General features: G+C 41.1%; 1 pseudogene; it reads right to left on the reverse strand.

Moving 5' to 3' along the window:
- Window positions 1–1,187: 1,187 nt before the first annotated feature.
- On the reverse strand, window positions 1,188–2,200 carry LOC106579693 (C-C chemokine receptor type 3-like; annotated as a pseudogene).
- Window positions 2,201–13,638: the final 11,438 nt, after the last annotated feature.

Consider the following 13,638-nt stretch of genomic DNA (forward strand, 5'->3'; position numbering starts at 1 on the left):
CTTGACCAGTCTCCAGCTAATGTAACTCAATTATCTGTCACCAACCCTCTCTTACATTTTAGTCATTTAGCAGAGCGACTTACAGTAGTGAATGCATAGATTTCATTTCATACATTTTTTTTCTTTTCTGTGCTGTCCCCCCATGGGAATTGAACCCACAACCCTGGCGTTGCAAACACCATGCTCTACCAACTGAGCTACATTCTCAGAAAGTCATTACATTTTCTGAGAAAACTCCCTGGTTGAAGAGGGATTTAGATTGTGGCTGGATATCTCTCTATGTAGACAAACACTGGAGACCAATTACTCTTTTGCAGATTTCAGGGATCGATTCAAACCGTATCGCTGAGTTCTGTAGCCCGCTTGGAGATTTAAAGGTTATTTCCGATTTGAGAAAAGATATGCAGCGTTTACTGTGAATGCAGTGTCTCCGTCACCACGGGAACATCGCTATAGCGCTGAACTTCAGAGATAAGGGTTGAAGCGCGCACTTAAGGACCAACTGACCACATCTTCAGCCATGCTGAAACTGAACTACTTGCCAAAACTGTTGAGCATGAGAAACCTGTCAGCGTTGCAGTTCTTGACACAAACCGGTGTGCCTAATACCTACCACCATACCCTGTTCAAAGGCACTTAAATCTGTTGTCTTGCCCATTCACCCTCTGAATGGCACACATACACAATCCATGTCTCAATTGTCTCAAGAATTAAAAATTGTTCTTTAACCTGTCTCCTCCCCTTCATTCTACACTGATTGAAGTGGATTTAACAAGTGACATCAATAAGGGATCATAGCGTTCACCTGGATTCACCTGGTCAGTCTATGTCATGGAAAGAGCAGGTCTCGTTAATGTTTTGTACACTGAGTATATATAGTGCATTTCTACCAACCAAGGTACTCAAAGTGCTTTACAAAGTAAGGGGGTTGATCACTTCTGCAATTAACATTGTATAAACACATTTATTTTCAATCAATCAATAAAGCCCTTTTTACATCAGTAGTAACAAAGTGCTATACAGAAACGCAGCCTAAAACCCCAAAGAGAAAGCAATGCAGATGCACAGCGGTGAATAACTACATGTATTTTCCAAGATTCGTTAACTAATATGCAACTGCTATATGTTCATTAATATACTGTACATTTCTGTGCCAAAGGGCTCTTAGATCATACCTGTTCATCTGTTTAACTAGTCCTGCCCACATGAAGGTTCCTAATTTGTGACATTGTCCGGCTAGTACCTTTGACTGAGATATGGTTCTTAAGACACGGCACATGTCTCAGCAGCAGAATCCTGAAGATATTCTGGAATTTTTTTCTCACAAAGGTGTAGAAGCCAGGGTTGACACAGAAGTACAGATATGTGACCATACGAGTAACATGCAGCGCATTGTCAAGTTTGCGGACTTTCACACAGTCATCTTCATCCGCTTGAAGCATCACCACAACATTTTAAGGTATCCAGCATGACAAATATGAGTCTCACGGTCCTATACTTGTTGGTCATCCTGGAGGAGATGACCGTCATGGCGATCCTAAAGTAGCAGTAAAAAAACAACAATGAGAGGAAATATGAAAAACAAGCCTAACTGGAGGTAAGGCCCCCACAGCTCCAACACCTTAAAGTTGATCCCTTCCAAGGCGCTGACCTCCTCACACACCAACCCCTGGGAGTAATGCTCTGCCTGGTCGTAGAGTATAAACGGCTTGATGCATGCCAGGAGGCTGATGCCCCACACAGCGGCGGACGAGACCAGGGCATAGCTCCTCCGGCAAAGCCTGGTGGACGGCACGGTGTAGATCACAGCCAGGTACCGGTCAAAGGTCATGAGAGTCAGGAACAAGATGGAGCTGTAGAAACCCAGAAAGTAATTGCCGCCCACGATCTTACACCAGGCCCGGCCAAAGACCCAGCTAGACATGTGGTGGTACACAGTCCAGAATGGCAGACTAGACATGAAGACCAGGTCCGACATTACCAGGTTGAATAGGAAGTTGTTGCCCACTGTGTTGTGTTACTCCAACTTGCAGATGATGTAGAGGACCAAACTGTTGCCCATCACTCTCCGCGTGAAGATCAGCAAGTAGTAGATTGAGAGTTTGACCCCGAAGTCGTGGGTCATTTCTCTGTCGCAGAACTCCGGAGCATCGGTCTCTGAGCTGTAGTCCTGGTATCCCTCTGTTGCCAAGGAGTTCATTTTGTATTTCCATTGCTGGGTTTGTTTACTCAAAATCTGTCAAAACATTGCCAGCTCTTACTTTAAACAGCTTATTTAAATCATCAGAAATTGAGAGAGGAAAACAATAATTTTAGCTGACTTACACAAAACTTTTAGCTGGAGTGTTTGCTTGTAGCAAGTAAAGGGAATAGTTGCTTTGTCGGGAGAGGTGTGTATGTTTGGACTGTACAGAGAAGTCAGCAGGGTGTGATGAGCAACCTCTGAATCAGACCTTTGTCATCTGGCCTTTAGATTTAATATTTCTATTACATCCTCATTTTCACCTTCTGTCACTCATTGCACAATCTCCCCCAAAAAGTTTAAACTAACTGTAAGGTCAGATAAATAAAACCTACAGTGAGCAGGTCCTCTGTAGCTCAGTATGGCACTTGCAACAGCAGGATAGTAGGTTTGATTCCTGGGACAACCCAACCAATGTATCCACGCATGACTGTAAGTCGCTTTGGATAAAAGTACCTGTTAAATGTCATATATTATAATTAATGAAACATGATATGCTCTCTCCATTTTTTCAAACACGCAGGCTTGAATGGAAGCAGGAAGTTAACACCTTGCATATTTTCAAAGTTGAGTCAGGAGCAGTGTTTATTTTGAAACAGCAATGTTTTACAGAGACCAACAGCTGGTAGAGCAATCCCCATGATCAAATGTACAGTCGCTAATGGGGTTGCAAAATTCCGGGTACTTTCAATAAATCCCCTGGTTTTCCCAAAATCCCGGTTGGAGGATTCCCAGAATCAGAAGGGAAATCCTGAAACATCCAAAAAGGATTTCTGGGAAACCAGGAAATGTATTGAAAAGATCCCTTCACATTTTTCTCTCTTAAATTTAAATCTAAAAAAGAGGTTAAATTAGATTTTTTTCCCTACTGATCTATACAAGCTACTCCACCTTTCTAGATGAATAAAAAGTAATGATTGAGTATGTCTTCACACACCAGAGTTAACACTGTGAATCATTTTCAATAAGATTCTATCAACGTTACACAACATATCGGCCTATCCATTGTTTTTGTAAAAATGGCTCAACCTCAGTAAATTTGGTTGGGAACAATTGATGGGCAGCAATACTTTCAAGCAGATTTATGTCAGGACTGACACTGGACCATTCAGGAACACTCAAAACCTCTTGGAAAGTCATTCTGGTGTGTCTTTGGAATTCAATGTGTGTATTCGTATCCCGGTGTTAGGTTTTCAGAAGACTACATGGCAGGCTTTCTTCCAACTTTTTACCTGGGCTTTGCTCCTTTCATATTTATTTTGATCCTGACAAACTCCCCAGTCCGTGCCAGTGACAAGCATACCCATAACAGGATGCTGCCACCACAATACTTGAAAATACAGAGGGTTTCACTCCATATTGTGTTATATTGGATTTGACCCAAAACTGTCGTTTTTAATTTAGGCCAAAAAGTGAATTTCTTTAATGATTTTTTTCTGTTTCAACTTAGGACACTGAAAGACAATTTCTCACAGCAGTAATGACAGACTAGTGGATACAAAAAAAAAGTTTTCTGCCAATCTATCTTTGGGCACTGTAGATATGGAATGCTTTTTTTGGATAGGGATAACTACTGGTTGCTTTGTTTGTAAAGGTAGTTTTATGTCAACTCAACACAAACTCACCTCCCAGAACTGCCGCTTTCTTGAGAGTAAGATCCTTGTGCTCATAAATGTAGGTAGCAATCTTTTCGTGAAGGCAATTCTTGAACTGCTCGAGAAGTATGAGTACCTTGAAGGTCCTTGACCTCTTGAGAACCACACCACCAATCAAAAAGAAATGCTTGTTCCCTTGCAAACATGGCTTAGCGATTCTGTCTTAAGTAATTTACGGAACTGATGTCTGTATGCCTCGGGGACCAACTCGTAAACCAAAAGGATAGCAGCATTAACAGTGTCAAATCAAATGAAATATTAAATTAAAAAAGTCACATGCGTGAAATGCTTACTTACAAGCCCTTAACCAACAATGCAGTTTTAAGAAATAGAGTTAAGAAAAGATTTACTAAATGAACAAAATAAAAAGGAACACAATTAAAGAACAATAATGAGACTATATACAGGGGGTACCGGTACCGAGTCAATGTACAGGTTAGTCGAGGTAATTTGTACATGTAGGTAGGGGTAAAGTGACTATGCATAGATAAAAAAACAGCAAGTAGCAGCAGTGTAAAAACGGGGGGGGGGGGGGGGGGGTGTTATGCAAATAGTCTGGGTGGACATTCGATTAATTGTTCAGCAGTCTTATGGCTTGGGGGTAGAAGCTGGTAAGGAGTATTTTGGACCTAGACATCAATCGCTCTAACACCTTGAAGTAGTTGTTCCCCTTGCTCTGCAAGGGCCGCAACTTTTGTGGAGCGATGGGTAATGATGCTTCGAGGGTGGCTGTTGTTGATGTGTGCAGAGGGTCCCTGGTTCGAGCCCTGGTGAGAAGAGGGATGGAAGCTGTACTGTTACATTGATGCTGTTGACCCGGATTGCTGGTTGCTGCGGAAAAGGAGGAGGTCAAAAGGGGGGTGAGTGTAACCGATGTGAAATGGCTAGCTAGTTAGCGGGGTGCGCGTTAATAGCGTTTCAATCGGTGATGTCACTCGCTCTGAGACCTTGAAGTAGTTGCTCTGCAAGGGCCGCGGCTTTTGTGGAGCGATGAGTAACGATGTTTCGAGGGTGGCTGTTGTCAATGTGTGCAGAGGTTCCCTGGTTCGAGCCCAGGTAGGGCCGAGGAGAGGGACGGAAGCTATACTGTTACACAGGATGAGCTGACTTGATACAGGGAACTTCCAGATCTCTATCTCCCTTTGTCAGCGCTTCCAGCTCCATCTCTTTCAATCGAATGGCATACGCACGTTCTTCTTGTTCTTGTTCTAGTCTGCAGACACGTTTTCTTTCCCTTTTCCTTGTGCTCAAGCTCTAATTTCTGTTGCCCCGTGTTACCTTTAGTTCTACCTCTCTCAGTTCCACGTCTATGGGGTGTACTCTACCACCCGTAGGACCCTTTTCATTATCCTCCCTCTCCAGAAGGATTTCCTCCACCAGCAAAGCTGTATAGACTAACTCTTTGACTATTGCTTTCGAATCGGCATCTGCAACTTTGGTGTCATAATGCTTGCAATGATGAGCAGATTCGCCTTTGTACATTTATCTTGTATCTCCCATGTAGGGTTTTCCACAAATGCTTCCAACTTAAAGTGGTTTTCCAATAACTGTTACCTGTTCCTAAGTGGTCAGTCCTGAATGAAATTTGCTAGAAATTCAGAGATAAGGTGTGAACATTGCTGTCCATCAAGACTCCCAAACAAATTTACTAAGCTTGAGTAATTGTGACAAAAACAAAAGGATATATGTGTTGCCCTAAGACAGTGGTCCCCAACCAGTCGATCACGATCGACTTGATGATCTCCAAGGCATTTCTAGTCAATTGCCAAACATTTCTGTAAAAAACCCAACGATAAAACCTTGTGTTTCTATTTTTTTTTATTAGTCTCGGTGCTGTTTGTGGTAGGTGCAGCCAATTCAGCTGCCCTGCGCGACAGGTAGGCAAACTGTTGCCATTTCATGTGTTTGAAGGTACAAACTCTGCCTTCCGGGTGGGCCTGGAGAGGAAATCAAGTGCACTATGCCACCGCTGGCCAATCAGATTGCTCAGATGACCGAGTCTTGCTGTAACGTAGGAGGCATAAAAGAAAGCTGCGGTGAAATTGATACTGTGAGATTTCAAAACCATGACTAGAGAGAGACTGTCAACGAATACAGCAAAGAGCTGCTGTTTTTATGAGTGAGTTCATGTTTAAGTTCTTACTCAGCACTGTCAACACTTTGTATTCAATACTTTTATAACCCATAAAATGCGCGTTCTTCCTATTTCCACTCAGCGCTACAAGCAGTGCAGCGGTAATGAATGAGGAGGAAAGTGTATCTATAGGCTTGCGTTGTTATTATTAGCGGCTTGGGTCCTTTTTAATATCAAGGAATATTTCACTTTCTCTGTTCATAGGAGTAACAACATGAATTTGTGCATGAGGCAGAAATAATGCGGTGCGACTCGAGTTTTGCCATTAGCTGGAAGACGGTGTCCCTTTTTGGTCAATGTCAGTGGAGGAAAGGGAGAGCGGAGGGATGTTGAGAGACGCTCAGTCTGCTACTCTCTCCCTCCGCTGAGACTGACCATCAGACGCCGGCACCACCAGCCCAGTAAAATAAATAGCTAATTATTTAAATGTATGCTCACCCAGCTGTGCCTCACAAGTAATACAATGGATCTATTCCCGGTGTGATCATATACCCTACATCAAATTTTGAAATATAATTTTTTTGGTTGGTTGTATAGGTTGTATAGATGTCCCGGAACAACAATGCATTGGCAGGTACATCCAAGCAAAGCCAGTATGCAGTGATATTGTTTGGGCCTATAGCTTACTGTACAAACCTCATTGCTACAGTACTGTTTTTAATTGGTTAATGCTGTGTAACCGATGTGAAATGGCTAGTTAGTTAGCGGTGGTGCGCGCTAATAGCGTTTCAATCAGTGACGTCACTCGCTCTGAGACCTGAAGTGGTTGTTCCCTGTGCGTTGCAAGGGCCGCGGCTTTCGTGGCGCGATGGGTAACGACTGTTACAGTTGCATAGGCTTATATTTTTTTTATGTTAATAAAAAATCTGAAAAGGTTGGTGACCACTGCCCTAAGAGATATGGAAGGTTGGTAGAATCTCGTTAAAAATGATCCACAGCTGTAAATGCTGCCAAAGGTGCTTTCACTAAGGGTCACACTTTATTTGGATAGTCCAGATTTTCCATCTTTAATTTTAAGGCAGAAGAAATGTGAAGACTGTACACGGGTGTGTAGACTGTTACTTGAAAGGATGGAAAAGACGGAAACTTGGCTATCATAAAATACATGAAAGCATATGAAAATGTATTACAAAATCACAAATGTAAAAAATAATAACACCGAAACAACATAATTGTAGTTAAATCAGGAGGTATACTGTAGCCCATCATGTAATCCCTGTAGTTAAATCAGGAGATATACTGTAGCCCATCATGTAATCCCTGTAGTTAAATCAGGAGGTATACTGAAGCCCATCATGTAAACCCGGTAGTTAAATCAGGAGGTATACTGTAGCCCATCATGTAATCCCTGTAGTTAAATCAGGAGGTATACTGTAGCCCATCATGTAATCCCTGTAGTTAAATCAGGAGGTATACTGTAGCCCATCATGTAATCCCTGTAGTTAAATCAGGAGGTATACTGTAGCCCATCATGTAATCCCTGTAGTTAAATCAGGAGGTATACTGTAGCCCATCATGTAATCCCTGTAGTTAAATCAGGAGGTATACTGTAGCCCATCATGTAATCTCTGTAGTTAAATCAGGAGGTATACTGTAGCCCATCATGTAACCGCTGTAGTTAAATCAGGAGGTATACTGTAGCACATCATGTAATCCCTGTAGTTAAATCAGGAGGTATACTGTAGCCCATCATGTAATCCGCTGTAGTTAAATCAGGAGGTATACTGTAGCACATCATGTAATCCCTGTAGTTAAATCAGGAGGTATACTGTATCACATCATGTAATCCCTGTAGTTAAATCAGGAGGTATACTGTATCACATCATGTAATCCCTGTAGTTAAATCAGGAGGTATACTGTATCACATCATGTAATCCCTGTAAAATATTTACACATGGAGGGCTTGCCAACATATAATGGTATAAAAATGTCAATATGTTAGCCAGCCTGGTTTTACAAAAAATTATTCACTCTCCTACTTATATGTACAGATGTCGGATCTTAATATGACCAATTTCGTCGCAGGAGGAAAATAATTTGAATGTCTATTTAATATTTACAATCGACACCAGTGGGCAGCTGGAAGCGGTGTTTGTAGGCTATACAATAATGTAGACTGCAGGTTCACTGGGTGTCAGTTCAAATAGCCTATGTAGACTACGTGCAGGCTACAGCAAGTCTCGTGTCTTATGTGGATTATAATAAATTGACAATATTTGTAGGGGGTTGATATATTTTTCTTTAGTAGTGCTGAGCGATTAACCAAAATGTCAGTTATTTGTAGTTTTTTAAACAACTAATTGACCAAAGTTGGTTCAATTACTTGAATTCCATTTTTTGTTTTTTTGGTGAGTATGCTGTGCAGTTTCTGTAGCGATGCATGAGATCAAGCCTGAACTGTGCGATGTAGTAGGGAGTTGTAGTTTCCAACAGGCCAATATTCTACATAGTTTAGTGCAGAAAATGTGGTAATTAACTACAGTGACCAAAATCCACTGCACCTCACCTAAACTTGTCTGGGCTGTGCCGAGCAAGACATGGAGACTGAGAGAAAACAGGATCTAGAGGAATAGAAACCTGAAAATACATTATCTAATTAGTTGATATTCAGCCATCATAAAAGTATACCCTTATTAAAATAAAATAAAACAAATGTTTTATTAATGTAAAGTCATGTGAATAAATGATGGTTAATAAGTGATGAGCAGTAATGGGCAGTCACTACCTTTATGGGACTTTTATTAATTGTTTTATTCTGTGTTGCTACAGCGCTCAACCCACATAATGCATAGTGTATTTAATGTAAAAAAATATATATATATATTGAACCCCAAAAAATACATACTTTTTTTTAATAATCAAACCGAAACCAAAACCAACCTCAAAAAGTCCTGAACGTTCGTCACTATTAGTTAGGGAAAATATTTTTTTTTTAGATCAATAGTCTGGTTAGACTGTAAGCTCTCCTTCCAGACTCACATCAAACATCTCCAATCCAAAGTTAAATCTAGAATTGGCTTCCTATTTCGCAACAAAGCATCCTTCACTCATGCTGCCAAACATACCCTCGTAAAACTGACCATCCTACCGATCCTCGACTTCGGCGATGTCATTTACAAAATAGCCTCCAATACTCTACTCAATAAATTGGATGCAGTCTATCACAGTGCCATCCGTTTTGTCACCAAAGCCCCATATAATACCCACCAGTGCAACCTGTATGCTCTCGTTGGCTGGCCCTCGCTTCATACTCGTCGCCAAACCCACTGGCTCCAGGTCATCTACAAGACCCTGCTAGGTTAACCTGTTGGGTCTAGGGGGCAGCATTTGCACGTCTGGATAAAAAAAATGTACCCGATTTAATCTGGTTACTAATCCTACCCAGTAACTAGAATATGCATATACTTATTATATATGGATAGAAAACACTCTAAAGTTTCCAAAACTGTTTGAATGGTGTCTGTGAGTATAACAGAACTCATTTGGCAGGCAAAACCCTGAGACATTTTCTGACAGGAAGTGGATACCTGATGTGTTGTATTGACTTTAAACCTATCCCATTGAAAAACACAGGGGTTTAGGAATATTTTGGCACTTCCTATTGCTTCCACTAGATGTCACCAGCCTTTACAAAGTGTTTTGAGTCTTCTGGAGGGAGATCTGACCGAACAAGAGCCATGGAACGGTGATGTCCCATTAGACACCTGGCGCGCTACTTCATGTTGGGTACCCTCGTTCCAATACGTTATAAAAGAGTATGCATTCGTCCACCTTGAATATTATTCATGTTCTGGTTAAAAAAGGCCCTAATGATTTATGCTATACAACGTTTGACATGTTTGAACGAACGGAAATATATTTTTTCCCCTCGTTCATGACGAGAAGTCCGGCTGGCTTACATCATGTGCTAACGAGACGGAGATTTTTGGACATAAATGATGAGCTTTTTTGAACAAAACTACATTCGTTATGGACCTGTGATACCTGGAAGTGACATCTGATGAAGAGAATCAAAGGTAATGGATTATTTACATAGTATTTTCGATTTTAGATCTCCCCAACATGACGTCTAGTCTGTATCGCAACGCGTATTTTTCTGGGCGCAGTGCTCAGATTATTGCAAAGTGTGATTTCCCAGTAAGGTTATTTTTAAATCTGGCAAGTTGATTGCGTTCAAGAGATGTAAATCTATAATTCTTTAAATGACAATATAATATTTTAACAATGTTTTCTAATTTTAATTATTTAATTTCTGACGCTGACTTGACTGCCGGTTATTGGAGAGAAACGATTTCCTCAACATCAATGCCATAGTAAAATGCTGTTTTTGTATATAAATATGAACTTGATAGAACTAAAAATGCATGCATTGTCTAACATAATGTCCTAGGAGTGTCATCTGATGGAGATTGTAAAAGGTTAGTGCATCATTTTAGCTGGTTTTATGGTTTTGGTGACCCTGTCTTTGACTTGACAAAACATTACACACAACTCTTGTAAATGTACTGTCCTAACATACTCTAAATTTATGCTTTCGCCGTAAAACCTTTTTGAAATCGTAAAACGTGGTTAGATTAAGGAGATGTTTATCTTTCAAATGGTGTAACATAGTTGTATTTTTGAAAAATTTGAATTTTGACATTTATTTGGATTCAAATTTGCCGCTCTTGAAATGCACCTGCTGTTGATGGAGTGCACCACGGGTGGCACGCTAGCGTCCCACCTAGCCCCAAGAGGTTAAGTCCCCCCTTATCTCACCTCACTGGTCACCATAGCAGCACCCACCTGTAGCACGCGCTCCAGCAGGTATATCTCTCTGGTCACCCCCAAAGCCAATTCCTCCTTTGGCCGTCTCTCCTTCCAGTTCTCTGCTGCCAATGACTGGAACGAACTACAAAAATCTCTGAAACTGGAAACACTTATGTCCCTCACTAGCTTTAAGCACCAGCTATCAGAGCAGCTCACAGATCACTGCACCTGTACATAGCCCATCTATAATTTAGCCCAAACAACTACCTCTTCCGCTACTGTATTTATTTATTTATTTTGCTCCTTTGCACCCCATTATTTCTATTTCTACTTTGCACTTTCTTCCACTACAAATCTACCATTCCAGTGTTTACCTTGCTATATTGTATTTACTTTGCCACCATGGCCTTTTTTGCCTTTACCTCCCTTATCTCACCTCATTTGCTCACATTGTATATAGACTTATTTTTCACCTGTATTATTGACTGTAAGTTTGTTTTACTCCATGTGTAACTCTGTGTTGTTGTACGTGTCGAACTGCTTTGCTTTATCTTGGCCAGGTCGCAATTGTAAATGAGAAGTTGTTCTCAACTTGCCTACCTGGTTAAAATAAAGATGAAATAAATAGCTTTATTATATTTTCAAAGCGAGCAATAAGCAAAATACAGTCATGGTTATTGCAGTGGGTACAGCTGCTGACAACGGGACACATACAATATGCCAGAGTAGGCATGGTTTCGATTCCGGGCCACTAAATGCCCTTTGAATTTTTGGAGGAACTAGTACTGTCTAGAGGAACTAGTACTGTCTGGAGGAACTAGTACTGTCTGGAGGAACTAGTACTGTCTAGAGGAACTAGTACTGTCTGGAGGAACTAGTACTGTCTGTAGGAACTGGTACTGTCTGGAGGAACTAGTACTGTCTGGAGGAACTGGTACTGTCTGGAGGAACTAGTACTGTCTGGAGGAACTAGTACTGTCTGGAGGAACTAGTACTGTTTGTAGGAACTAGTACTGTCTGGAGGAACTAGTACTGTCTGGAGGAACTAGTACTGTCTGGAGGAACTAGTACTGTCTAGAGGAACCAGTACTGTCTGGAGGAACTAGTACTGTCTAGAGGAACTAGTACCGTCTGGAGGAACTAGTACTGTCTGGAGGAACTAGTACTGGTCTGGAGGAACTAGTACTGTCTGTAGGAACTAGTACTGTCTGGAGGAACTAGTACTGGTCTGGAGGAACTAGTACTGTCTAGTATGAACTAGTACTGGTCTGGAGGAACTAGTACTGTCTGGAGGAACTAGTACTGTCTAGAGGAACTAGTACTGGTCTGGAGGAACTAGTACTGTCTGGAGGAACTAGTACTGTCTGGAGGAACTAGTACTGTCTGGAGGAACTAGTACTGGTCTGGAGGAACTAGTACTGTCTGGAGGAACTAGTACTGGTCTGGAGGAACTAGTACTGTCTGGAGGAACTAGTACTGTCTGGAGGAACTAGTACTGTCTGGAGGAACTAGTACTGTCTAGAGGAACTAGTACTGTCTGTAGGTACTAGTACTGGTCTAGTTACTCTCTGTGGGTGTACATGTACTCTTACTCTTACTCAAGTCATTTCTGAAGGAAGTAACTTACTATTTACTCCGTAACATTTTACCAAATGGCGGGGGGGGGGGGTGTGTGTGTGTGTGTGTGTGTGTGTGTGTGTGTGTGTGTGTGTGTGTGTGTGTGTGTGTGTGTGTGTGTGTGTGTGTGTGTGTGTGTGTGTGTGTGTGTGTGTCTGTAAATGACATTCTGTTTTTATGACAAGTCCTATAAGCACCTCTGTCATACAGTTAGTGTATCATCTCAGTAAGCTTTTCGTGCCATATAATGCAGAAATCAATATTTTTTTTGTGTCTTTTTTTTATTTTCCAGCGGTACAACCGAGGGGGAGGAGAATGAGCCAAGAAAAGAAAGTGCCCTTCAAAGTGGAAAAGGAGAAGTTCAGAAGAGAAGGAGGATGGAGGGTAAATCGACCCTTCAAAGTGGAAAGGAGAGGTTCGGAAGAGAAGGAGGGGGTGTAAATCTTGTATTGTCTAGAAGGGATACAGCTTTTGTTAAAAAAATAAAAAATAAAATGGAATTAACGTAACAGGTTAGGAGGAGTAGGTTAAGGTTAGGAAAAGGGTTGAGGTTAGCTAAAATGCAAAAAAAAAAAATATATATATATATATATTATATATATATATACACATTGGACATCAATTTAATTCCATAGTGAAATGTGTCTAATTATGATAAATGTATTTATAGGCTACTATTTCATCCCTCAACGATAATATAGGCCTAGTCCTGACACATCTATGGTTGCTTGCTGTTTATTCTATCAGTTAGTTTGCCAGAGACGCGAGCCAGTCGTGAAGTCGTGAAGTGTTCTAAACTCAGCAAAAAAAGAAATGTCCTCTCACTGTCAACTGCGTTTATGAACATAACAAGATTCAACAACTGAGACATAAACTGAACAATTTCCACAGACATGTGACTAACAAAAATGGAATAATGTGTCCCTGAACAAAGGGACCAAAAGTAACAGTCAGTATCTGGTGTGGCCACCAGCTGCATTAAGTACTGCAGTGCATCTCCTCCTCATAGACTGCACCAGATTTGCCAGTTCTTGCTGTGAGCTGTTACCCCACTCTTCCACCAAGGCACATGCAAGTTCCCAGACATTTCTGGGGAGAATGGCCCTAGCCTTCACCCTCCGATCCTAGAATAACAGCAAAGTAGCTGAATTTCGTTTCGTTTTGACTTGTTTTTCTATTGATAGTTATTTGTATATATCCTTAAAAATGATGCTGATTCATGATTTTGACTGGCTGAGAAA

The sequence above is a fragment of the Salmo salar genome, chromosome 19 (genome assembly GCF_965601325.2).
Source record: "Salmo salar chromosome 19, fSalSal1, whole genome shotgun sequence".
Classification (NCBI taxonomy): Eukaryota; Metazoa; Chordata; class Actinopteri; order Salmoniformes; family Salmonidae; genus Salmo; species Salmo salar.